Raw genomic sequence first — 26,315 nt, forward strand, 5'->3', positions numbered from 1 at the left:
TCACAACACAGCAAAGTTCAGTAACACGGCCACACATACTTCCAAAGTCTCTAAGATAAGACAATCTAAGCATGAGGGTAATAACACAGCTAACCACCTTTTCCCTGAACTGCTGAGTCAAGTCTGTGAAACAAAGTTTTCGTACACTGAACAGTGACTTTGCTTACTGGCTCTTTTCTTACAATCATGAAATTTAAGTTAGTGTTACCTATTGCTATCAGCAGCAAGACAAATAATATGGTCCTTTTACTGTAGCAAAGAGGGTCTCCATTTCCGTTTCCATCAAAACTAGCAGCCTACAAAATCCTGTCCCGTATCATGAATACATGTGTCACAGATCAGTTTACAGACTGGAGAAAATACAGGCAGCACTACCATCTTCAGAAGCTCTATTGTCTTCAATGCTAGCCCTATCACTACAACAAAAGAAAACATACAGCATGACAGCCAAGCTAGATCTACTACATATAAAGGCATGCCCTTTATCCAGAGGAGAAACTTTGGTTTGGATCATCTGTATTACCAGGAATTTTTATTTTCTCTATTTCAATGTCAACATTCACCTGATTCATATGCTCCAGAAAGAAACATTGTAAATATACATTTTTAATCTCAAATTCAGATCATTAAAAAAACACCCTCTACTTTTATTAATTCCCTGTCACCTAGAATAACTCCTAAATTAAAAAAAATAAAGGCCTATGAAACATACTATTCAACATCTACAATTTTTTCCTGCTTTTGGTCGATTACATCTTTTCCCTTGTTTTTTTCTCCCCCACAATCACTCTGAAGACACACACACCCTCCATTCACCACCTACCTGCTTTTAGGATTAGTTGCTATATCTAATCTTAGTTTTCAGGAATTGAACACCAAAAAGCCTTTCCAACTATGAGAAGCTGGCAATGGTTTCAAACTTCGGATCACATCAGATCATTCCACAGGGCCCTCAAATTATGCATAAATGGGTACTACACACCAAAACAGTTTTCAGGTGTAACAATTTCTCACATACTGCTGTTAAACAGATAGAACAGCTTAAGCATATCCATGAACTTTTACCCTGACATATCAATAGCAAATTCTGATCTTTTTCCACTTTCACTCAAACTGGATACAACATACTAGCACGTATTAGTCAATTTTTCATCACAGCATTAGGAATGAAATTCTAACACATAGTAAAAAAAAAAAATTACATTTTTTGGTAGACTTTCTTCCTAAAGTTTACACTTTTTCTCTCCCCCTGAATTTTACAAAATAATTTATTTTAATTCTCAAGGCCTATGCAAAAACCTTCCTTTACTCTGGCAAAGATCCTAGTAAGAGTAGCTATCTCATTTCTCCTGTATTTTGCTACTACCTCATACTATGTTCACAGGACAATCCTCAATCCTGAGTGCTGCAACATTTAACCAATAGATCTAGTTCAGGACACAGCTAAGCACATCTAGCCAGCTACTGATGGAGGCAGTCCTTCCATCTTTCCCCAACAGCTTTTACCGTCCCCCTTGCAATGAACTTGGTGATCAAGTAAAATGTTTGATTCAGAAGTTTTTTTCCTACTACTTCTTCCACGCATGAGAATTTCACCAGACGAGCCAGATGAAGTGGCTAAAACACCACAGCGATGAGACCACTATATTTCACACGGGGAAAGCAACAAGAAGAAACTGGTCTGGAGCAAGGTAAAGTAGGAATACCTGCTGACCGGCAGCTACATGATAAACCAGTAACATGAAACTGTGTCCTCACATAGGACAGAATTCAGGAGGCAGACTGGATAGTCATCTAGGATTACGACAAGAAACACTGCTTAAAATAATTCCAGTTTCTGGAATCCAGACAGCCAGATCCAGATCTAAGGACAAGTACTCTCTCCAATAACCCTGAATCCTGCCAGAAATAAGCTTCTAACCATTTTCTTGCAAAAGCAAATCTCAGCCACTTCTGGGGGGAGGGGAAGAGTTGGAGAAAAATAATAGCAAAACAAAAATATAAAAGAGAAAGATATGAATTAATCTTATATATCAAAAACTGTTAAACCATCTGACCAGAAAGTAGGAAAACTATTTTTTCTGCATTAAGAAATTCCAAATCTCACCCCTTCCCTGCAGGTGATTACCCTAACCACTGTGACAAGGAAAAGGAAGACACATTTTGCTGTTGAAGCTGTAGTACTAGGCCAGAAATTCAACACAAAACACCCAATAATTACAGTACTGGCTGGAAAGAAAGGGAAGCTGCTGTTCACATTGCAAAAGCTTCAACTTTTTTTTCTCTTTTTTTTCTTTATTTTGCTGTATGACTAATGCAAAATATCTTCCTAATAGTTTCTACAGGGGCGGGTCTTCTGCAGCATTTATCTTATATATGATATATGTTTATAGCAGAGACTTAGCATTATTAGCAATTTAAACTAATTTAAGAACACAAAAATGGGTATTTTTAAAACATGATACATAGAAACTCTGCCAGCCCTCCATTAAATTAAACACTGACTTGTAAAGCCATGTCAGACACTTGATTAGGTATTAAAAAACATAACAAAAATATTTCAGATGGGTAGCCAGCTTGAAATTAGGAAATAAAACCAGTATTTAATACAGATTAAACATGAGACAGAAATCTATTAGGTATTTATAACAAAGGACAAAACGCCTAAACTGCAAATGCCCAAACTTCTATCATGAGATACTGCAGTTCAGGGCTGTATACAGAGATTTCTACTCCAGAATCTATTTTGCCAAGTTACCTAAACCGTCATTATTTTGGTTTAGAGGGCAGCCAACAGTGCATCCAGATAAAAGCTGTTGAGCAGCTGAACAGGCAGCTACCAGAATCACAACTGAACTGTTTTGTACACAAGATGGTTACATAATACTAAATATTTTGTGTAACGTTTTAAGAAAACAAGGCATTTGTTTGATTAAGGCTGGCTTTGGCTAGATGCATCTTCTCATGCCTCTTTGAAGCCTCAAGGAACCAAAGGTTTGATTACTACCAAAAATGGTTAATAAAAGTTGCTGCTCCCAAGTAATTCAAATTCTACAGGTATGCTATGTTCTGAAAAGAGGTAACATTTTCTGAGGACCACAAGGAACAACACAACTGCAGACTTAACCAAATACTCCAAAATGTTCAAGCTCCTTAAGCAGTCCAAAGAAACAAGATGTTAGGCATTTCTGACAAATTGTTTAGGCAACCAATTTTAAATTCTGACACATATTTCCATGGTTATAATCTCAAAAGCAGAACATCTTCCCTCATTAAGTATTTAACAATTATCATTGCATTAAAATACAGTATTCTGAAACCCAACTTGAACTTTTTGCAGGTAAGTCAGTAATTCTTCAATCCCTGTATTTTAAGCTTCTTAACATATTCTCAGATTGAACTATACTTTTCCACTATATGACCCTTGATACACTGAAACACTTTAACAACAGCAAATTTAGTTTGTCAATTTAGTTGGCTTGGCTCAGCAATCACTCTGGATCTTAATGTTCTCCTGGGTTTTTTGCCTTGTGACTTCGTATTGTAGTTTGAGAAGCCATCCTCCCAGTGCTGAGGCCACCCAACAATGAAAAAAAAAAAAAGTAACTACTGGATTTCAAGGGAAGGTTTCTGCAGCACATAGCAAGAGGAGGGGAAAAAAAAATACACTCGGCAAAAGCATTGCCCAGTCTGCTAAAAAATCTAAGTCAAAGGGGCAAGGTGATCATAAGACCTGACACTTGCATACACAACACTGACCAATGTTTTACTTGCTTTCTTTTCAATTGTATCAGTAATCTGGATGCATGCACACAGGAGAAAGTAATTTCCTAGGTTTTTATCAAGTGCACATATATAAAAATTTATATAAAATTATGCTGGATAGCATCTCAAAAGTCACTGCCAGATCTGAAAATTACAAATCTGCTTGTATAGTCCCCTTGCCGACAGACTACACAGAGCAAGCATGAAGCAGAGGAAAGTGATGGACATCTTGCCACCTGCTTCACAACCACGTGATGGTTTATTGGCCTAACAAGATTCAGGAATCTTGGGTTCTGTTCCCAGCTGTGGAACAAAACATGCTCCAAGAAGTAGGTAATAGCACACTTGTTTCCCCTGAACATGAACTCTTCCATCACATAAGAAACTTCTCTCTTCCTTGCACAGGCTTTCATGCCTGTCTTCCCATATGACAAGTTCCAAGTTTCGCCTCAAGAGTGGTAAAAAAGTTTTTCTAAACTACTGTCAGGTGTCCTCAAGCTCAGGATTTTAAACCCTACAGTCAAAGAGTGGCAGAACTATCAGCCTCACATAAATCAATAACAATGTGTCTGTGCTGAAACCAGATTTTGTAACTATTTACACTGTTTGCTCCATTTGAGGAGCTAAAGTGATATATTCCAACACAAGTAGGGAATATAGTTTATACTAAAAAACTTAGCAGGTTTCTCACCAGAGTCTTAATTGTATAAGAAATTATCGACTCAAAAGAGTTTAAGAATGTACAGAACAGGGAGTCAGGGTGACAGATGTTGCAGAAGATTGTAAAATTAAAGTCTAGAGAAGAGAGAGTTGATTAAAAGTTATCTATAATTTTACTAAAGAAAAGAATCCCAGAAAAACTTGTCCAATTAGTTTATATAAACAGGAAATTATTTAAAAAAAAAACAAACAAAAAAACCAAATTAAAACAACTGATTGAAATAACGTTTATCAGTTTTTTAAACTTTTTATTTAAATGAGCTACAAACAAAGGTAATTCTTAAAGGGGGTCCACTGGTCCTTTACAGCTTGTAAATCAAACTGAAGAACTCTTTCATACAAGAAACTGTATACAGGTTTAATCTTCAGTGTGAAAGTTTAGGTGTGATCCCACTTAGTTTGGTGAGACTCTTAACCTACCCACTACTGCACTTCAACATGTGTGTATTATTCTGCATCTCTTACACCAATGTTCCTGCATAAATATACCACAAACAAAAAAAGGAAGACATTACATAAACTCAGAAGTTTGAAAACAACGCTGTGAAATGTAAGGTGAATTTCAGTTCTTGTCTAAACTTATTATTTAATTGGTGCCAATTCCTTAATATAGGTACATGACAAATTTCTTTTTTTCCAATTTAGAAAATTACTTTTCTTGTTAAGCTAGTCAGTCAGCATCACCTTCCTATAACAGAGTAATAAGTGCTACTGGTCATGTAACAAAAGTTTAGAGGAATTCAGACAAATTTCTAACTATTATTTTTCCATTCTACACCAACAGGCTTTATCAGTTGAGTAGCAACACTCACGGCTACTTCTGTAAGGAAACCTGACACTAACTTGCTGCATCGCTGTTTCAAGACATCAGCCTTCCTTAGTTCATAGTTAGCTCTTATTCAAAAACTTTACTTAGTAAGTTAAAAAACCATGAAAAACTTGAGGCTCTGTAGGCAATATGTTATAAAAAAAGGCTTAAAACTGCCTTTTCTGAAGATTAAAACTGTACAAACCCAATACTTACCTATACACAACCAAGAACTACGGACAATTTATCTCCATTTATGTGTGTTGTAATGATTAATGAGATATGACTTCCATTCTAACAGAAAGTCAACAGGCTTTTCTTAAACATGTTAACAAGAATCAAAACAATTACAACGTACAGGCCTAGAATCAAGTAAAAATTTCTGTAAGTTAACATTATACACTGCAATCAAGACTTTCTTTGCTAATATGTTTTCTTTAGATATGTAAATTATTTCCACTTCTCTATTTGCTGCCAGAGAATCCAAAGCAGAACATTTCACACACACACCCTGAGAAATAAAAAAACAGCTTTTAATTTTTGTTTCAAAAATTACTTATTTTTTCAGAACCACCTTAAGAAGAATGTGATTTTAAGGAATCACATGGAATGTAACTGATTTATAAACAATGTAATTTATACCAAGAAAAAGATTTTGTACATATACACAAACCTCCCCCTCATTAACAGTAGGGCTGAGGAAATTACAAGTCACTGACAGAATTTCCAGGAAACTCTTTTCTTTCATGTTATTGTAGCACTGATACCAGAAAAGTTCTCCCACCCCCAGCAATTGTCGATATACAGCAATCCCCTTCTTTGGAGCATTTACTTTCATTTTCTTCACTCCTGAGTATGGCAGATATATTTCCCATACCATTCATTTTTCAAGGATACAGTTTTCAAGAACACTAGATTGAAAAACTGAAGTTCCACCAGTAATTCTCCTGCCCAGAAATTTCTAGCATCATGACTTCTCCCTCAAAGCCCCAGTAACCTTTCAACAAGCTCTGATGTTTGGTTGGGTTTTTTTCTCCTCCAGCTGGCAAGAGGACATGCGGGAATACCAATACAGTCTAATCTTCTCCAACTGGGCACTAAAGCCAGAGCTGAAGAAATGGAACTACGTAGTCTTTAGACCAGGGGTCCTCAAACTACAGCCTGCGGGCCAGATACAGCCCCCCAGGGTCCTCAATCTGGCCCCCAGTATTTACAGAACCCCCCTGCCCCCCCCTCCTCCCCCGCCGGGGGTTGGGGGGGAAACCAAGCAGCCACAGATGACTGCCTGCCACTTCATCTGCGCGCCGGCCCCCTGGTTAAAAAGTTTGAGGACCCCTGCTTTAGACAATTAATTGTATCACAGGTTGTACAAAAACAATCCAAAATTTTTAGACTTTTCAATTCACTATGAATAACTAGTTGTTCTAAAGAAAGCTGCTGATAAAACACACAACTTCTCTGTAACACCAGCGTAAAATGCCAGTGAAAAAACCCCACAGGTTTCAAATACATCAAAGTCTCCTTCAAAATCTACCTTGACTCTTCCATCCTTTTAACTCCGAATAATTTTAAGGACAGTCAGAGAGCAGCAAAGCATATTTCTTTTAATGTATTTTAAAGAATAAGGAAGCATATGTGTTTTTTTCTTTATCTGTCTACAGCAGGGGAATGGACACTTAAACAAATTGCTGTTATCACTTTTTTCAGCTGTTTTCTAAGTATGTTCTCTTTGGACAATGTATGTATTCAAACTAACCACAGATTTCTACAATTGCCTAAAAGCTGGGAAAAAAACCAGCCAACTGTAAAAAACCTAAAGAGACTACTTCTAATTCAATAAGTCTCATTTCTAATTCAGTAAAAGCAGCAGCTTAGCCTTGGACATTAATATCTCATTAAATGTTGGCCAGCATAGTCCTTCAACAGAAGTCTAAAATAATACCAAAGAATTTGTACTGATGACAATTAAGCAACTAGAAACAAAGGAGGGTATTTATAATTCAAATTGAAATGATAAAAGCTTTGCAACAAAACCTGGTTCAAGGATTGGCATTAAAACATCTGTGTTACAATGGATTTAAAGTCAAGTTTTTCAACCTTTTCACTTAAGCAGCCAAAAATTTAAGAGCACTTACAGAAATACAAAATTTACAAAATACAAAAATTTTAAAGCAGCTACCAGCACATAAACAGCAGAACTTCGGGAAGGCAGAAGCAGTGACTTGACAAAAAATTCCCATGTTTGAATTACCAGCTAAAAAATATGGTAATTGCCATTTCCATATTTTGATACAAAGAGGTGATCTTACAGGCAAAATTTCTTATTACATTTCTAAATTCCAGGTTATTCATTCTAATATTTTTAGATTCTAATTCTAATAACTCTTAAATTCTAAAATTTAAGGGAATACTAATAAAAATAAAGTATTCCCTTAAATCATTTACCTGACTATGTGCTGGCCCCCTGCTTCCCTTCACGTATTTCCCTACCACTGCTTCGCTCCCTGTGAATTCCAACTTCCATTGTCTTCAATAAAGGAAAAAAAGCTTTCATATAACTCTTCTGTTACCTTCACAAAGATACACAAGGGCTCTAAACCACCCTGACTTGAAATGTAAACTGCACCAAACCGAGGTGGTTCAGAAAACTAAATGTAGCTCCTCCATGCAATAAAGCAGTCATACACTTTCACATGACCCAATTTTAGTCACATGAGAAAAAAAATAGCAAACTACATTCTAAACCTGCAGGTAAGAACTTAGATTAAGCAAAGTAAGTAACACTGACCCAAATTTTAAATGTTTTTATTTTCTTGCCACCTTTCATAACAGAAGGGAGTAAGAAAATATGGAGAAATATACTGCGAATGCAAAATGCCTGAATGACTATATGCAGCCATTTTTTCCCAAGCTTACTAGCTCCCACCACCTTATCCTGGATGTCTATGCTAAACTCTCCTAGAATGCCTAAACCAAGTTTTAGCTTTGGGACAAAACTCCACAACCACGTAATGATCACATTTAAAACAAGGCCTCCCTCACAATCCCACCTAGAATCCAGATCATATGGGAATAAAACGCAAAGAAACTTCCACTGGCTCCATAAGCAGTGAGCTCGGGTCTTTGGTTCCCATTATGTCAAGCTCCAAGGTGCATAAATGCGTTGGCTGCTTCCAGCCCACATTACCTCCAGAAGCAGTGCTACCATTCAGATTTACACTACTGTCAAAAATTCCTCACAGACCTGAACCAATCCTGCACAGAGCTACTGCTACACAAGTAAACAGGATAATTTATCTTTATGTAAATCAAAGAATGCACAGTTGACCACATGGTATTTGTTTTGCTGTAGTACCACAGCAGAGTCTCCCTATGCTAATTATTGAGTAAGCACAAGTCCAAAAGACTGCTTCAAGAGAGCTCTCAGTCTAAGCATAACACAGACTGATACAATGAGAAACTGAATTGGTAAAGTAAGTATAAAGTAGCCGTTTACATTAAGATACTCAGGAATGCATGAGTGCCAAACATGGAGACATCAAGGCAGGTGAAAATGCGAAGATTAACTCAATAAATAAATTGGCATGAAAAATCTGAAGGAAGCACAAGCACACTTGTGAATGTACTTAATAAAGACACAACTACTAGTGCAATCCACAAAGAGCGGGTAGCAGTTCACAGTTTGATAATGTACAATATGCAGTGGGTGGGAACTGGTCAAGTATCTCACGAGCTAAAACTATCAGCTGCAGTTTGAAATGCTGGTGAAAAAGTCAGAAACTATGCAGATGCATCAAAACAGGAAATGGGATTGGAAGGGGTAATTAAGGAAAAGGCTCTGAAGAACAGAAGTTACATGAAAAAAAACTTACTTGCACAAATCAGGTGACTGCAATTACTCTCCTTGTCCTGATGACAGTTAACATTAAGATCTCTATCCCATGCACTATGTGCTTGAAAGTACTACAAATACAAATCAAGTATCTGCAAAATTCAGTGCTGTAATTTTCTTCTCTTTAGCTAGGGAAGTGATTTACAGTATATCACAGAAAATTTCTCAATGTTTTTCTTTCAGCTGAATTACAAGAAAACACCTTGCAGTATGTCATAAAAGACTCCTTTGTAGCTGTTTCAAATCAGAGGGCAAAGACAGACAAGTTACCTCTTTCTAGTTATGTCGGCTGTCAGAAAGAACTATGAGAGTCACAAGCAGGTAATAAGGGGGTGTCTCAGGTATGCAGGCTGCAAGACATTCAGATTTTTTTAAAAACACACACAAAGCCACAACCTTAAATTTACCTGAAAAACTTCTGACACTTGCTTCAAATTATACAGCACTAGTATGATAAAAAAATCTCACCAAGAACTTATCAAACAAGGTTGTTTTAACAGGGCATACAACATTTTCCAAAACAGGAATCAAATGCCCTCCCCCCCGACACGCTCTCCCCTACCCACAATGGAAAATCCTTCCAATCCTAAGATTTCTTTTCCTAGATTGCGAGCCTTGAAAAGTTTTACTAAACTGCAAGTTTGAGAAGCTGCTTAAATCATACATGATTTAATGAATGTCAAATTCATAATCTGGGTTTCTAGTTAAGTGGAGCTAAACACTACCATAATTAATTGAAGAAAATAGCAAAATAAAAAAAATTAAAACCATTGAAAACACAGGAAGACAACACTAAAAAAGTTGTTACAGATCCTGTTGATTGCAGAAACAGAAATAAATGATCTTCAGAACAGCTTCAGACAGATGTTAACTTCACACGGAGAAGAAGCCATCAAGCTTTTGCTAAGACAGACTAACAATAAAAGGGAAGTATTTACTACATAGCTGCTTAGCACTTGAAAAAGTCTTAGAAGTATCTGTTTAAGAAAGTTATTTTGAAAGCACTTTAACATAGTTAAAATTCACAATTATACTTTATTTTTAAACTTAAGTAAAAGTTCCAAACAAAGTTAGGAAATAAAATATGGACTGCAAGCTCACTTCGATTTCTACAGACAGTTTTAAGTAGAATCTATGAAAGGAAGAACTAATGATTCAGGAAATGCAACTCCCACTGTAAAGTCGGAAACACATTTTGTTGTTCCCAGTTTGAATGATGAGATTATGTTCACTGTTCCAAGGGATGGCTGACTGTGAGGTCTCATATGGGAAAATTATTTCCCCATTTCAATTGCACAAACATATTAACTTATCTTATTTGAACAACAAACAAAATCTTATTGTTTAAAATCAAGGCAAAAATTTTTGCTAGAAGTTATCCGTTTTATCCTGGAGGAAGCATGTTAAACATTTGCACGTTTTATTAGTTTAATAACATCCACACATTTTTCTCATGGCTATATTAATTCTAATAGATCACCATCAAAGCCATGCCAAATACTTGCAAAAACCAACACACAGAGCTTCTCCTCCATATCACGGAAGTGTCAAAAAGCTCCTGAGCTCAGTCAAACTCTCTCCTTTTTTCTCTCCATCCCTCCAACGAAAAAGTTGTTTGGTTTTTTTTACAGCAGCTATTAACAAAGCTTCTGGAGAAGTTTGTAAATTTTAACACAAATGAGTTACAGCAACTGCAGTTCAACCAAACCTCTGTGCAAAGACATACTTCATATTTTTTGTTTATAGCACCACTATCCTTCCAACGCTTTGAAAAGGCTGCTACAATCAAGAGTATTTCTCTGACATTCTTACTTCTCTTCAACTCTTCATCAGGAACTGACAAAGGCTTCAGTAGACCCAGCTGCAGGACTCTAATGTTTTCACCATGAGTTCCCACTTTTTCCTCTGCTGGAGGCAGAGAGAGCAGAAGCAGCAAACATGTTAAAATTTATAACCTGATGTATTTAAACTGCTGAAGTGCTTAAGTACTAGGGAAAAAACAGGACAAACAGCTTGGGCAGTACCACACTCTTAGCTCTTCACTTCAGCACATGGGAAGAACATTTGCAAGTACTCTGACATCTAAGAAAATCCAGAGCTTCTCAAAAACCTCATCTCTTTAACTCCAAATATTGCAGTGACTGCTGATCACCAACTCTTTGTATCCTAGGCAATTCTTCATTACAGAAGTGATATGAATTAATAACAAACAGATCACTAATCTATCTGCAGCCCCATAGGGATGTTAGCAAGAGGATGATGCCACAGTGGACGGCTGTCTTCCTCAAATGCTGTGCTATCTAAGAGCTTGAAGTGCTTTTCTGGTCTTAAGGGAAAGAAACTGTCAAAAAACCAAAGGAGTAGTCTATACCAAAAAGTTATAAAGGATAATGAACTAAACAAAAAACTATTTTAAAGGAAAATGAATGAGAGCCAGGGATTGTTATTTCTAGATTAAGAAATTTATACTTAATCCTGTTAGTCAGTAACTAGAAGCTCACTGCTGTTTTAATATGAAAGGTGGCAAAGGCAGTTTCTTGACTCAAATCAACACTTGTGGCTTTGACATCTTGCATTAAGGAGTTGTGTATGCATTACCTTTCAGCTGAGTGTCCAAAGATCTTTGGATATCACCCCCTCATGCAAATGAGTGTTCCTCTAGCCTCTGCCCTCCCTTATGCTGCCAATTATTCTGTACAGCCTCTCCCTCTGCCAGCAAAGTAGTTCAACATTCCAAAGTTTCTGCCATTTGGATAACTGTTGTCCATCATTTCAATTTTCTGTTGCTACAGCTGAAGCAACCATAGAAGAACACAGAATGTGAATGTTAACAATGTCACACATTTCTGTGCCTCTTATTCCAAAATGTTCTACGAGCCAACAATAATAGTTTTGAGTCAGAGTGGCTAGTTAATTTAGACAGCAATGTGTCTAGCATACACTTATCAAAAAGATTTCTTCCATCTCAACTAAGTGTTGAATTCCAAACAACTGTGGTGTGTTTCTATGTCCTGCTCTGCTCTTAAATGTGTGGCACCTGAAATTTTTCCATCACAGTCCTGGTAGTTTCCAAATTAGCATAATTAAGCCTCAGTCCTACCATGGAACTCCAGGATAACCTTATTGATCTTTCCCTGTGCTATCAATAGCCTCTAACACTACTGTGTATTAATACAGAATATTTCAGTTAGAAGGACCTTCTAGTCCAACTGTCTGACCAAAAGTTAAAGCATGTTATTAACGGCATGAACTGCCTTCCAACTATTGACACTTCACTTGCAATTCCCATAGTTGATTTCTCAATAATCCCTTATGAGGCACACTGACAAGCCATTCTTCAGGTTTTTAACCAGAGTAAAGATGAAGCACCCTACTGGGCAAATAATTACCTTCACTAAAGATGTTGTCTTGCCTTATACTTGATGATGCTCAGTTCTTTTCAAGACACTTCAGATGGCTTTCAAAAGACCAAGATGTTTCCCTAGTCTTCCCAGGAATTAGTTTCTTTGAATTAGTCAGGTATGTTTACTAACGTCTTTCTTTAGCACTTCAAGTAATTTGAAGATTCTTCAAAATCCAACACCAATTCCAGCCAAGTTGAGCTGATTTCTCTTAAGAAACCAAATTGCTCACAACTCCTCTTTCAACTCACTTCTACATACCACTCAGTCAAAAGTATTAGGTACCTTCTGGGATGGGAGTGAATACAAGGTTCTTCCACATTCTGCATTTACTTGAATTCACCTGTTAAGGCCTCAGACTTATGACAGTTTCTTGCCAGAAGACCAGTAGAATTTCTCAAGATACTTTAAGTAATCCTTACTTTCAATATATGAAAATTTCTTACTTTTTGTAATTATTTTTGCTTGAACAATCCCTGCTGAATTTAAAATTTTCTATTTTTGTATTTCACTTTCCATGCATTCTGAGTTCCTACTGAACCAGTGGGGCTACAGCTCCTGTATTCACAGAATAAACGGTGCAGTCTTGCTGTATTTATCTAAAATACTTTTTTATTACTTTGGCATTATCTTACATTCTTTGACTGCACTATGACATGCTCAAATTTATGTAAAATCCACAGGTTTAAGATATGCTTAGGTAACACATGTTGAATCAAGAATTTCAGTATTATATCTTTTCTACTTCTCATATATATATGTATAAATAAGACAATCTTGGCAACTGGCTTTAGGTTGCCCTGCTTGAGCAGAGGGGTTGCACCAGATGACCTCCAGAGGACCCTTCCAACCTCATCCATTCTGTGTTATTTATCTACTATACTTGCTTCTATTAATTTTCTTTCCATTTTTTTCTCCAAATAGATAAAAAAATATCTTTCATATATTAATCTACACAGAGATTCTGTTTACACAATACTCACAGAACACAATCACAACTAAACTCCTTATACAGTTTGCATAAATTTAATTTTAGAAAACCTTCTTAAGTACTCCTAACTCAAAGAGTTGTCTGTTCTTTAAAAAACTAAACAGTAACTTCTGTCTTAACAAAATCCCCCCAAAACACTGGTACACAGAGAACACAAAGAACTGAAATGGAGACACTTGCTGATCTGTACTTCATTTCTTTCTGTTAGTTCAGATTGCTCAGGCAGAATGGGAGCAGTGAAAAATGGCACAACGTAAAGGCAGTATTAAGTCGGAAAGCACTGTTTTCACATGGGTAACAATGCATAGAGTGGCTTCCCCTTCACTAAATTTCTGTAACATGTAAAACCACTGAAGCACTTTAAAAAAAGACAAGAGTAGTTCCCCTGCATTCATCATTCAAGTTACCAGAAAACACACGAGGTTCATGACACTGACCTGCTGAAGGAATGAAGAAATATTTTGATGGACCTAACTGAATTAAATAAAGCTGCTGATTAAGACATGGCTCTGAATCCCACTGGGAGTAGAAAGCAGGTGGCAGAAGAGAGATGCAACTGTTACTCAGCATTTACTTATCTGTGAACAATTTTATCTATGTAACCTACCAGCCACAGGTAAGGCTAGCAAAAGTTGGCCCCTTAACCTGTGTAACAGACTGAACACCACCAAGGAAAATCCCAGTATTTTCATGCTCAGGAACTGTGTCCAAGTGGACAAACAGAATGTTGTAGAATTTTATATTTACAGAACTGCTTTACAGTTTCCTTATAAGTGTAATACAGATTGTGATACAGCATGAAGCAGGATGTCAAGGGTTTTTTTTTTTATTTTGCAATATAAGAGGAAGGGGGGAAAAAGTAAGAGAGTAAAATCAGGAAAAAAATACCAAAAAAACCACTAAAGAATGAGAAAAAAACACAGATGAAGCAAAACACAGATACAACAGATATTCCTGCTTTTAAAGACAGCAAATTTTGTGTATTCACATTTGCACCTATATTTACTACATTTTTGAACACATCCCATAAATCCTTGGGCTTAGGAAAGCACAAAAGTGTGGCACATTGCAAGATTCCTGGGGAAAGAAACCCATTCTTACCTGAAATTCAGAATGAAGTTTTTAAAGAAAAATTAGGAAGCTGTATCAGTTAAACATTTGGAGTAAAACCTTAGAACTGGATTTTTTTCTTCTAGATTACTACCTGCAAAAGGACAAAGTTGTTTTGATCTACACTTTTAATTCTACTACTTTACCTGAATTTTTTTTTTACTTGCAAACATAACAAGATTGTGTGCTAAATCTGTATTACTTCCCACAAAGCCTAGCAGAAGCTAGTCTCTTTTCAAACTAAATGAATTATTTTGCATAAATTAAAACCTAATGATTTGATGGTATTGTGACCTGTCTTATTAGTAGGTACAGTAGGTATTTGCTTATTGTCAAAATACCTGACTAACATCAGTTCTGCAACTTCTTCAGACTATGTGACTATCTACCATTGATATATTCTGGGCACTGGTATGCCAGGAACCAAAGTTTCAGCAATACATCATAATGGAGATAAACAGCAAGATACTTGAAAAATGAGTCAAAATAGACTCATTTTTAGCCCAACTACACAAAATCTTCTCCAGTGAATCTAACTTCGTATTTAATCAATACATACATGTAAAGACTTAAGGAGCTAAACACACTGACCCAGCTTTTAAAAATTCACTTCCCCTTTGAAGAGATTTGTGAACAAATTCTGTACATAACTTCAGACCAGCCACACAAAGAAAAACTGCATACAACTAGCTCAATACATCACTGCAAATTCTTCCTCAAAATACCATGTACAAAATCTAACAACAAAGTTACGAACATAGGTCTGACACAACCCTGATTTCCATTAGGATTTACATGCCTAGAGCTTGTTACTGGCAAGAAAGACAGCCAGACCTATTACCCATAACTAGGCTTTGCCAATGCCTCAGTAGCACTGATGAAGCAAGGGGTAACCTATCCCAGAATAGTGTGAAAAATTAAAACTGAAAATAATCAGAATTTCAAAATGTACACCAGATTACTCAGTCCAATGTACACAAATATATGTTGTAAAAATCTGCCTGTTAGAAAGTCTGCAGATGTGATATTTAGCACACTCAGTAGAGGACAGAGGACCATATCACCACTCTCAAGTTTATTAGAAATAGATGTACATACAAAACAGTTCGCAAAAAAGTCAAATGTAGATTATTAGAGATAGTTTTGCTACATTTCAGAGTCCCACATTTCTTTCTCAACTTGTAAGACAGTCGTCATAACGTCTTCAGAAATATTTCTTCTATGTCTACAACTGTTCTTAAATAGCCATGTTTAGAAAAAAAATCCATTAGCCAATAATGAAATAGAATCTTTAAAGATACCGCTAGAGATGACATCTGGTCTTTATTTGTAAGCTAAACATTTCACATACCAGCCCGAAAAGCTCTTGCCTACAATTCTAAAAGCCACAGCAGGTATTCCGGGTGGGATTCAAACTAAATCTTGTTATAAACTTTTGGTATGCAAGCTGTTACTATAAAATAAATTTTATACAACTTGTTTGAAATTACACCCAAGCAGCTAGAACTGAATATGTTTACATGTTCTGATGTCATTTAAAACTCTCTTCCACTATGTAACTATGAAGTGCCTCCAACTTCATTATTAAAAGCACTACATAACTGGTATTTGTTGTTAAAGGAGGAGAAAAACAAGCTTTTAAACGAAAGACTTCTTGTCCCACTTCTGAGACAAGAGCCCAGGCACTGGCTTTGTGACAACATTGGAAGGGTTGCATTGTGTGGAATAATCAAGACAACAGTTATGTTATGGGTGGGGAAAATACACATTAAATAAGTATTTTCAATTAAATTTACTGAAGAGAGGAGAAAAAAATGGTAACTCTTCAATATAATGCAGATAATACAAACAATAAGAAGTATTTATAAAGCATGTCTACTCTACAGCTTGTCCTTTCCTTTGCAGAGTTTCTATTAGAAACTTTTAAAAAAGAAAATACAATGTATTAATGATTATTTCACAGGAGATGCCCAACACAGAAAGCATTTAACATCCAAGAGAATTTTACTGCAATAGACAGTAAATTTTTATGTAATTCACCATTCAAAAAGGAGCATGAAGACATACAGGCAGGAATTCAAACCATCTACTGGATTACTCGCCTCTGTGTATAAAAACTTGGCTAATAATTGTGGGCTTTTAGAAACCACTGTACAAAGAAAAAACGATTAAGTTTTCAAGGAGAATGCTTTTAGAAAGCTCTCCATAATGCTGATTATTCAATGCACACTCACATATCATTAAATCAAGGTGGGGGGCAATATCTAAAAGTGAACTAGAAAGCACTGCTGAAAATCTGATCTAGTTCACAGTATTCAACAAGATGATGTCCTGTTAGCATACTTGCCCCATACATCTGCAATATCTGGCCCAATGAGAACACAGTAAAGAAACACTTGAGAAAATCTTGAGGAAAACACATACATAAAGCTTTCAATGTGCACTACAATCCTATGTAAGATTTAACATATACTGTCATAATAAGAAGAATCTTCTCAAGACAGGCGAGTCCAACTTTTTCAGCCAACTGTTTCTTGCACTATTATCTCAATCATGATACCAGATACAATTATAATTGCCTAGCACCGTGCCAATATCCCTAACATAGAAGAAAAATATATTAAGTTCTACAGAGTGATACGGGGGGGGGGAGCGGGGAGTACCGTTCCCTATTAATGCACAAGAAAATACTATTCAAATAACATGGACTTTCCTACGTGCAATATCCACATAATAAACTGTAGAATCTGCATTATCAAGCAGTTTCTCACATGCATTTGCCTACTAACCATTCTACTGGGACAAATTCCAAATTTTCAACTCTCTGAACACTTCAGAAAACTGTCAGGTGATTTAGTGCCATTTCTACATACACAACCCAAACTATAGCGCCACTAAATTACCATTTCCCTTTTTTAAGTTTCCTTCTCCCACCTGCCAAAGACATTTATATTCACACTGACACAAAACTGAGTTGTAGACTAGAGAAAGGTAGACAATAATTCTCTCAGCTTCTCAACAAAACTGCGACTGTTGTCAACATTCAGTTTTAAACCTAGACGTGACTAAATACAACAAAATACTACGTTTTTCATGTAAAAAAGCATGGGATAGTGATTATATTTCAAATGCATTCATATCCCACATACCCGAACAGCTATACCATCAACTCGTGGTAACTAAGAAGGCCTGATCTCTCAGTCAAGATGCAGCAAAGACTTCAGCAAAAGAGAAACTAAAATAAATCTCAAAGTATTTTCTTAACACGTAGCACCAAAATGACAATTAGGCAATAGTTTTACCGATTCTCATTTGCAACAACCTACATAGCTAATACATGCCTCCATTACCCAGAAAAAAGCATCCCAATATCAGCTGATATAACCTCTTTATCACATCACATATAAAGCACGCTACACATTTTGGTGTTAAGCCATCTTGCTTCGAACAGTAACTCAGAAGAATATAAGGCATCCCGAGTGTATTAATTTCTCTCAAGGAATTAGGAGGGTAAGGTTATGAAATACGCGAAAGAGAACAATGCCAAAAAAAAAAAAAAATCTTTGCACAATGACTGCCAAGGAGATTAAAACCCGAACTGTTAGTTGTAAGCAAGATCCACTCAGGGCAGCTGGCATTTTTCTCAACTTTTTGTTATTGTAGTCTGCACAGACACGTTTGAAGGAAAATTAAAACCTAACACTTCATTGTGTGATACCAACTACCGAAAGCATTTGGTCTGCTCGCTCCACCCTCAGAAAGCAGTCATTATCCTTAACAGCACTAAAAAGAAAGAACACAAGTTTTCACGCTTTCGGTAGGTTTAAACAAAGCCCATATTACCCAAATCCTGCACGCACGCAATTGTCCGCGGGGCCGCCGAAACGCCGCCCCCGTGCCCCCGGCGCCGCACGGCGCTCCGCACCGCAGCCCATTGTAACACCCGGCGGCGCGTGTCCGCCCCCCGGCCTGCCCGAGCTCCCGTCACCCGCCCCGGTACCGCTCCCACCTGGACCCCCACCGCCGCCGAGGGCCCGGCCCCCGCGCTTCCCCCCGGCCACAACCTCGCCCCTCCAGCGCGCTGGGTTCCCGCTCCCCTCGGCTCGCCCTGAGCACAATGCCGCTCCCGCCCCCGCCAGAGGCGCCTCCGCCCGCCCCCCTCACACCGACGGCGCCGCCGCCGCCTCCCCTCACGGCGCTCCCTCCCCACCTCGGCGCCGCTCCCCGGCGAGCCGGGAGGACACAAAGGCGGCGAGGCGCGGGCGGCCGCCGAGCAGGCCCCGCGCCGCCCGGTGACCTGCCACAACATGGCCCCCTCCCGCTCTCCTCCTCCCCTCCCTCTCCCCTCCCCTCCCTCGGCGCGCAGCCGAGGCCGAAGACAAAAGGGGGCTGGAAAAAGGGGGGGCCCGCCCGCCCGCTCCGCCCGCCCGCGGCCTAGCCGGCGCGGCCCCGGCCCCCGAGGGTACTCACGGGCTGGCTGGCGGCGCTGCTCGCTGCGATGGAGCCGGAGCGGGCCCTGGGACACCCCTGCCCGCTCGCCGCCGCCCCGCCGCCACCGCCGCCCTCCTCCTCCTCCTCCTCCTCCTCCTCCCTCTCAGCGCCTCTCCTTCCTGCCTCCCCTCCCCCCCTTCAGCCGCGAGGGGCTCACAACAACATGGCGGGAGGGCGAGCCCGGCGCGCACAGAGGGAGAGGGACAGCGAGAGCGCGGCAAACCTCCCCCCGCCGCCGCCGCCGCCGCCGCCGCTCGCCCCTGCCGCCGCCACAGCGCATGCGCGCCCGAGCCCGGGAGGGAGGCGGCGAGGGAGAAGGAGGTGGCGGCCCCCGGCCCCTTCCGCCGCGCGCCGCGCATGCGCCGCCGGCCAGCCCGAGCGCGGCCTCCGGGCCCCCGCCCCTCCGCGCGGCCGCTCCGAGCCCTGTTCCCTCCCGCCGCACGGGCCGCTCAGACGGGGCTCCTGCGGGGGCTCTGCGCTGGGGTTTTTCCTTCGTTTTTCGCCTTCGGGGAGGAGTGGCGGTGGAGGCGGTGCCCGGCCGGAGGCCCGGGGTTAGGAGACAAAGGGGAGGGCGAGGCCCGTTTTCAGGGGCGCCCGGTAGCGGCTGAGACCTTAGGCTCAGCGCCGCCCGCGGGGGAGGTTACCGTGGTTTTACAATAAACAGAAACGCATCACCCTGGTTATTAATTAACTATTGTGCCGGTGGTTGCTGCGAGATGATTTTGGGAAAAGAGCTAGTTATTTCCTTCCCTCGAGAGAGTTAAATGCTGTCTCTGTGATAACAGCTGGGTGGTTGCTCTTGGTAAATACAGTGCTGGATGCTAGTAAAACCTTGCTAGTGATGGTTTTAAGCCGTCTCACTCAATACGAGCATAAATTCTACCTATTTAGTTGCCCCTGATAAACGAGAGGGAGCTCTGCCTGTCGGTGACATTTCGAAATGCGGATTTCACAAGTGAATGCACAGGTTTGCCTTTTTAACCGTTCTGAAAGGAGCCTGGTTAGAGAGCGCTCCATTTCAGGAAGCAGCACGCAGGTGCTATCCACAGATCAAACCTTCAGACGAAACCCGGTTGTCTGTCCTGCAGCAGCTGTTCAGAATGCTGCTACCGGCTGTATTTTCCGTAGGCAGAAGGGAGGCAGGCGCCGCCAGTCCCGGTGACTTGTTCTGGGTATGGAAGGGGAAGAGCAGGCAAGTTAGGGTGCAGGAATACCACGTGTACTGGTGCTACCGCTGGCAGCAGCAGTTGTGGTGATGAGATGTCTGGGACTACCAACTGCGTTCTTAAAAATAGAGATGTCTCGAAGGAAAAAACCCTCACGGTTTTCAGTATTTATAGACATGGTTAAAAACATGAAAGTTCCCAGCTCCTGATAAAGATAGAAACATTTTCCCAAGAAATGAAAATGATTTCTTTGGCTTAATACTAGTCAGCTAAGTACCCAGATGTCTGTAGTCTGCCTCTGCTTGTGTGGCTAATCCCTGTGATCCTGTGTCCTGTCCCACTGCCACCTTTGGACTGTCTCCAGGGAGGCTGCAGGGCTGGAAAGCCAATTCCTTTGCTTACTTGAGGAGACAAGGCCTCCAAGTCACAGGCTCCAACTTAGCCCTTCACTTCAGGCAGACTGGCTGGGACTGGAGAAAACCCTGTTACACTCTTGGCATCCTGAACACTTGGAGCAGCTGGTCTACATTACACCAGCTCTCTTGCTCAGACCCTTTTGGGGACCATATTTGTCCTGGATAATTCTGATCAGTGTTTGTATAAAGCATTAAATGTCCAGGAAGAACACAGCATGCATTTGATTAGCATAAGCTTGAACAACTCTACATTGGTTTGCTTTTCAGTACTGGAAAATCCAACCTGATCACAAAACAAAAATGTTTAAGTGCAGTCACTTTGGGATTTGATCTGAGAAATGCAATGGCTTGGTTATATTCTAAAAAAAGAAAGACAAAAAATATTCCACCACCACCACCGCCAATTTAATGATGGCACTGAAGTTTTTTTGTCTCATGCTAAAACAGTTCAAAAAAAGTCTCTCTTAACTTTGTTCTGAGTGGAAACTTTAAAAGTACTTAATACTTTAGATAGTTTAACTCAGTATCACTCCATTACAAAATGCTTTTCCTAGCTATTCCTATTTTTAAGGAGGTGTTAACAGCTGACTGGGCTCTGCTTACACTCCAAATGTTTCAGATAAACTCCATTAACACAGTTATGCTTTGTTTTTTTCTATGAATAAGCATCCTCAGTGAAAAATACTAAACAAATGGTACAGTCTACAGTTTAGAATGGTAGCCAAGGATAAGGAAAGCCTGGATGCTGTTGCCTTCCTCCACAGTCTTCCTGTGAGACCTTGGGCAAGGTACTTAACTGAAGAGCACTCACAGAAACTGAAAGCTGCAGTCCTAACCACTCCCACCTCAGCTAGTGTCTAATCCTGAAGGTGTCTACATTCTCTAAAGCCACAAACTTCAGGACCTAAAACTCTGTACATGAACAAAAATTTGTTCTGTTGTGCCACGACATCCACGTCTCCCAGCAGTCTTGACAGGCAGTGCTGTTAGATCTAGCAGAGTAGCAAATAATTAACCTATATTAATTAAAACCAAGGTACTCCTCTGTGAAAATGAAACAACTAGATGTGGCACACCTCAGAGCACGTCCAGAAAATACATGGGTCCCTACAAAAGCTTGCACTCTTTTAAAACAAAGTGTACAACACCCTTCATGCGCAGGACTGGGGAGCACCCAGATTTTATTCCTCTGCTCAAGATTCACAGCTCTGACTTCCTTAGAGCGAGTCCCCAAAACCAGCAGGCTACTTTGGCTGCCCTCTGCTGCAGCTGGGCTGTTCTGCAGGGAAGAATTCAGGATCTTAGTCTCCTATCTTCTACTTAATGGCCTTGCTGGCCTTGCAGTCATAGAATCATAGAATGATCTGGGTTGGAAGGGACCTTTAATGATCCTCTAGTCCAAACACCAAGTCTATCTCCAGTCTAATCCCCAGTCTAACTACTATCCTACTGCTTAAGAGGAGCAGTCATAAATGGGTGAGCCTCTCTCAGTTCTCTGAAATAACAGCTGCTGTTAACTACCTGCCACCTTCACAGAAGGACAGCACTCCAATCGGAAGCAGTTAGAGCTGTCTGTCCATGTTTCAGAGTAGGGCCCTGGAATGGTGGTTTATATCCTTAGTGTGTCCCTTGTTAGCTACATCTCGGTAAGACACACTGATCTGGATGTATGTTTTGAGCATTTGGAGAAGCAGATCCTGTTCTGAAGTTACTAATTTTCCCACATACTGTGTCACAAATCTAGTCACTCAGTGCACAACCCTGGATTCCACTTTGTCAACAGCCACACAATTAATTAATTAAAAGATCCATGAGTCTGAAGTACTACATTCACAAGACTTGCTGCTAAATGCATCACTATAGGAAACCGTCAATATTTCATGTTTTAGGCAGTGACCACAATATGTAGGAGAGTTTACCGAGATAAGAACTGGCCCAGTGGGCCAAGCATCCCCTTTAGCTAGCCCCTGCCCAGGGCCTCAGGGGAATGTGCTTACAAGCCACCGACTCTTACTGAGTGGCTTTCCAATCCACGCATCCTTTTGCCCCACCATTGCTTCAAAACCCCAGCCTTCCCCTGCCATAACCATCCACCATGCTAACTCAGGGTTGACTTTTCTGTGTTATTGCTATTGCTACCATGTAACCTGTTCATTAACTCAGCTCCTGCTGCATCTCATTGTACTGATACTGTTGCCTTAATTCCTACAAACTTCACGGCCTATTCCTGTTTCAACCCTCTCTCTTCTGACACAAAAATATCCCATTTAACACAAAAGCTGGCCCAAAAAGGCCTTCCTTCAGTACGATTCCTGTAAACCCATTTGACAACCGCCAGGATCTCAGTGCAATTAAAAGCCCAGTCAGTTCCATTGCTCAAATTTGTGCTAGTATTTCCATTTGTTTCCCCCATTTGTCTGTGCAACTGTGTTTCTTCAAGGAAGACCATCGGGGGGTGGGGGTGGGGCATGGAGGAGTGTTCAGACTAGCTAGCAACTGGCATAACATACTGAGCTAGTGTAAATTAGAACACTTCAGTTTAGCACTAGGAGAAAATTCACAGCTGAATTATAATTTAGCCACTAATCCCATTTTTTGAATGTGCTCATTACTATATTACTGTTCTAAAATGCAGAGATGCTGACTTGACATTCAGTTACATGGTCATCATACCTGTAGACATGATCAGCTTTTCTAAAGAAGCTGTTCTGCAAGAGGTTTAAAGGGAATGCATGAGGGGAGGTGTCAGCGAACAGAGCGCGCAGCCCTGCAGCACAGATCTTTGAGAAAGAAGTGTGTCTTGTGGGAGTGCTTTGCTAAGTAAGTCTATGCTAGAATGGCCAAGAAGGTGTCAGCTGAAGACTTGTTTCACCGGCAAGACAGCTTTTGTCCCCAGGTCATTCACCCCCTCATAATTGGCTGAGGTATAAACAAACTTCATAAACATACCTCAGAGTCACAACCGCCAGACAGACATTGTTACACAACAAGAGTAACTAATGGCATCACTTCGTGTACATGAATGTGAATAGCTTTGGAGTGGCAAAGGCAGAGATAACGCCAGCTGTTTTTTTACATTCCCATTCACTTGGTTGACAACAGAGTGGCTATCAACGTTTATCTTAAGAAAAAACCTGGGTGTCTCAATACAAGTATATTTTTCTTTCCAGTGGAGAATTAAGTTCCAGGAACTTCATGCTGAATGCAGACTGTGCCTCTTAGAACTGGAGATTGCATATTTCACTCAGTACAAAGAATGAAACCTCAAAGAAGAGCATCAAATTGACTCTTGCTTATTTTATATATTAAGCAGAAAATAGTAAATGCTCCAGTTTCTAAAAAGGGGAAAAAAAGTTCAAAGAAATATCCCAGGCAATGGAGGCAATCACAAGAGCTCTGACTAGGAGACAGTGGGGGTTTTTTGTGCACTTAGAATAAGATAGTTCAGCCAGGTCAGAACCACAAAGAGTGGGCAGAATGTGGGGTTTTTCCCCCTCTCCTAAGGAAAAACATTCTAAGAATCCTAAAAGCATATCCGTAAGTTTTAATTTTGTGGCATAAAGTCTCACCAACTTAACTTGCGTGAACTAGAAATTCTCTGTATCTTCAAAAATGACAAGCCATAGTACAGAGGATAAGCTAGAATAAACATCTGCAACAGTACTTTGGTTTATATAATTTATCTCATCTTAGGTTCATCAACACCTTCTGCCTATTGCCGTATCATATATTGGTGCTCCTAGCTGCAGTAGGTTATTCTAATAAGGTTCTGAACGAGCAGCCCAACACCAAGTGGACTTTGCTTAGGGTAATACTGGACATCTGTGGTCATCTTTGCTCTTGTGGTGTAACCACTAGACTATGTATTTTTTCATCTATTTTAACCATACGTGAAGCTCACCAGAATTTTCTCTTCTTACACAGTGGCAAGGGGGCTGACCGCAAGCAATAACATACGTCTACATGACTGGACGCATCATTTGAATACAAAAATGCAGCACAGACATATTTACTCAGAGCTAGTTAAGACCCACATTCTGACTCACCGTTATGGCATGAAGACATATGCACTGGCCCCCATTTCCACAAAGAGAATGCAAACCTTACTCTATGCCAACCATGCCTTCAGAACAACAAGGCATAGTGCAGTAAATGTACAACACCGGAGATACAGTCAGGAAGGGAAATCCTAGCTTGCTTCCTGAGCATAAACAAAATGGTTGAGCACTGTAATACTGAAAAGTAGGTGTCAATGTTATGCATGTATTGCATAAAGTATTACATAAATAGCGACAGTGTATTCATACATATGTGGGCTTACCTTTAATTATACCTGTAGGCTTCACAGACTTCTAAAGTACCTTTTCTGTTTCCAGTGCATTCCTCTTCCTAGGCAGTTAGTCAAGCAGAATAAAACAAAAAAATCCATCAAGCTGAAATAATGTATTTTTAATACTGGAAAATTCAAGTTCTTTTTCAGTCAGCTCTCCCGCTCTTACAGTAAAGGACCCCTGTCTTCAGCTAATCTCCTATCAGGTCCCAACAGCCATTTGTGCATCTGCACCCACCAGTGCTGGGGTGCGGGCCCAGGGGTAAGTCTGCATCCATAGCAGAAAATGGAAAAGGCAGGGCGAGCAGGAAGAGCAGCACTTTGTTTTCCTGCGGGAGCTGCTGGGGCAGGAACCCACCACCCAGCCACCCACCTATACCTTTGCTGTTCCTGTAACACTGGGAGCAAGGAGCTTTGCAAGTGGGAAGCTGAAAATAGCTGTCCTAATGGGAGTAATCGATTCCCATGTCCCTGGCACAGGAAAAGTAGGCACCACACCACACCCTGCAGCCTGCAGCTTGCTTTGCCTACTGGCTTGAGCTGGCTCCAGGCAGAAATCCAGTTCAGCTGGAAAACTTCTTCCCTCGTAATACATCCTGTTAGTGGACCGCAAAACAGGAAGTTTGTATGTGTAAATAAGAGTGCCTTTCCACTCATTTTGGCTAAGGGCTAAGAACTGGAAGACAACAGCTGTAGATTCATCCAATTTGCATTCAAGAGAACAGTACTACTTCAGAGTGATTCTTGGACATCCTTATTATGTCATGAATTTATCAGCGGACTGCATCACTGACAAGGGTAATTAGGAAGCTATGATCTGGGACCAGGAAGAGTCCTCCAAGCCTTTAAACACAGTTCTTCTCTTCATACAAACTGAAATGAAAATTTACCAAATGGAATTAAAACCTGCTCCCCATCTCCCATACATACTTCCCCTGGAAGGCCAGGAAAAGATGTGCAATCCATTTCATCCTTCCTTTTATTCATACCGGTTTGTAACTTTAACCAAAGCATACAGATGGAAGTAGTTTCAATCTCAACACTTCACTCTTTGCAACATCTTTAGTTTTTCTACTGGTAAAATTGTACAGAATGAAGCATTAGCTGCAGAATACTTTGTTACAACTTCATAAAGCACCAGCTAAAGGTATAAAATGTCATAACCTATGTGACTTTTCTAGGCAAAAGTTCTTTTTCCTTGATGTTTGGCAGAGCCAAAGCAACA

At 40.1% G+C, this 26,315-nt stretch overlaps 1 protein-coding gene across 14 annotated transcripts in view; it reads right to left on the reverse strand.

Annotated features, from left to right (window-relative positions):
- The window catches only part of PUM2 (pumilio RNA binding family member 2), a 73,548-nt gene extending 48,289 nt beyond the window's left edge, over window positions 1-25,259 (reverse strand). For 5 of the 14 annotated variants that reach the window (XM_055712985.1, XM_055712989.1, XM_055712988.1 and 2 more), the window contains exon 1: window positions 19,158-19,311. The gene's annotated coding sequence lies outside the window, so the exon portion shown is untranslated. Of the gene's footprint in view, window positions 1-18,897; window positions 18,990-19,157; window positions 19,312-19,335; window positions 19,437-20,234; window positions 20,347-25,081 lie in introns of those variants that run through there. The other 9 variants (XM_055712987.1, XM_055712982.1, XM_055712979.1 and 6 more) reach the window with 7 other exon arrangements.
- Window positions 25,260-26,315: the final 1,056 nt, after the last annotated feature.

The sequence above is a fragment of the Falco cherrug genome, chromosome 6 (assembly GCF_023634085.1).
Source record: "Falco cherrug isolate bFalChe1 chromosome 6, bFalChe1.pri, whole genome shotgun sequence".
NCBI lineage: Eukaryota > Metazoa > Chordata > Aves > Falconiformes > Falconidae > Falco > Falco cherrug.